This window comes from Rhinopithecus bieti, unplaced genomic scaffold (assembly GCF_001698545.2).
Source record: "Rhinopithecus bieti isolate Rb0 unplaced genomic scaffold, ASM169854v2 scaffold_8, whole genome shotgun sequence".
NCBI classification, from domain to species: domain Eukaryota; kingdom Metazoa; phylum Chordata; class Mammalia; order Primates; family Cercopithecidae; genus Rhinopithecus; species Rhinopithecus bieti.
This window is the reverse complement of record NW_016803211.1, coordinates 1639170-1640900: the sequence shown is the minus strand read 5'-3', so window position 1 is coordinate 1640900 and position 1731 is coordinate 1639170.

Below are 1731 nucleotides of genomic sequence, written 5' to 3'. Positions count from 1 at the left end.
AAAAAAAAAAAAAAAAAAAAAAAAAAAAAGAATTGTGAAAAGCAGAACGGCAATTTCTCAAAGCTAAAAACGACCACCATTTGACCTAGCAGTCCCATTACTGGGTATATACTCAAAGGAATATAAATCATTCTACCATAAAGACACATGCACACGTATGTTCATTGCAGCACTATTCACAATAGCAAAGACATGGAATCAACCTAAATGCCCATCAATTGTAGATTGGATAAAGAAAACGTGGTACATATACACCACAGAATACTATGCAGCCATGAAAAGAGACATCCTACCCTTTGCAGGAGCAGGAATGGAGCTGGAGGCCATTATCCTTAGCAAACTAATCCCGGAACAGAAAACCAAATATTGCATGTTCTCACTTATAAGTGGGAGCTAAATGATGAGAACACATGTACACATAGAGGGGAACAATAGAGACTGGGGCCTAAAGAGGGTGGAGGGTGGAGGAGGGAGAGGAGCAGAGAAAAATAACTACTGGGTACTAGGCTTAGTACCTGGATGACAAAATAACCTGTACATCAAACTCCCATGACATGAATTTACCTATATAACAGACCTACACATGTACCCCTGAACCTAAAATAAATGTTTAAATGACAAAATAAAAACAAAATGTTGAAAAAACAAAATAAAAATAAAATGTTTGAAAACAAAATAAAAGATAAATCATCAGTTTGAAACTCTGGAGAAAGACCTATAAGTTGATATCATTTACCTAGTAAATGATCATCTGGGTTAGAGCAGTGCCACTCCACATGCTGTCCACTGACCAACAGCATCATCTGGAAGAATATGAGAAATTCAGTCTCTCAGCTCTATACCAGACCCACCGAATCAGAGTCTCTGAAATGAAGCCCACAATCTGAATTTTAACTGTCTCCAGATGATTCCACGTACACTGAAGTTTGAGAAGCACTGGGCTAGAGGGCCAATGAGATCACTGAAGGAGAACGTGTACAGCCCAAAGAAAAGACATTTGCACGTTGGAGAATTTCTTTAGGGGCAAAAAAGCAGAAAAGAAAACAACACACTAGAAAGACTCTCAAAGGAGTATGAGAAAACTATGGTGCATTTCATTGTGAAAATCAGGGCAAGATACAATTACTGTGTACTTATCTTAGGCTTCCTGATAAACTGTTAAACTACTCATGTGAAGAGATTCGTTAGGGATAAGGTAAGCATCGGCATCAGTAGCTCCAAGAATAATATTTTATTTTTTGCTGACAAATCAAAAATCAAGATTGTCCCCTACAAAACAGAGCTTTGATTTTGATCACTTGGAGATAAAACACACGCATGAATGGTGGCGCTATCAATGGCAATATTCCAGCAGGATGGAAGATCTTTTCACTGCATTTTGCCTTCTTTGCCAAGAACATGTGTAGTTAATCCCACACCAAACAGACAAATCATTCATCTAAGAAGCGGCAACACAGTAAACACGAAATCTGCAGTGGGTCCCAGGAGGAAGAAACGAAAGAGTTCGCTGCTCTTGCTCACCTGTAACTTATCAATTTTATTATTTCTCACCCAAATATTGAATTAGAGTATTTTAATAACTTTCCTCAAGCAAATAAATTTCTCTCTAATGTAGGCTAATAACAGCTGCAAAACAAGTTCTCCGTGGTCCCCGATGCTGAGAGAAAATTACTTCCAGCCATTATAGCTCAGTAATGACAGCATTTAGTGTATACCCCATCAGAAGGCCTT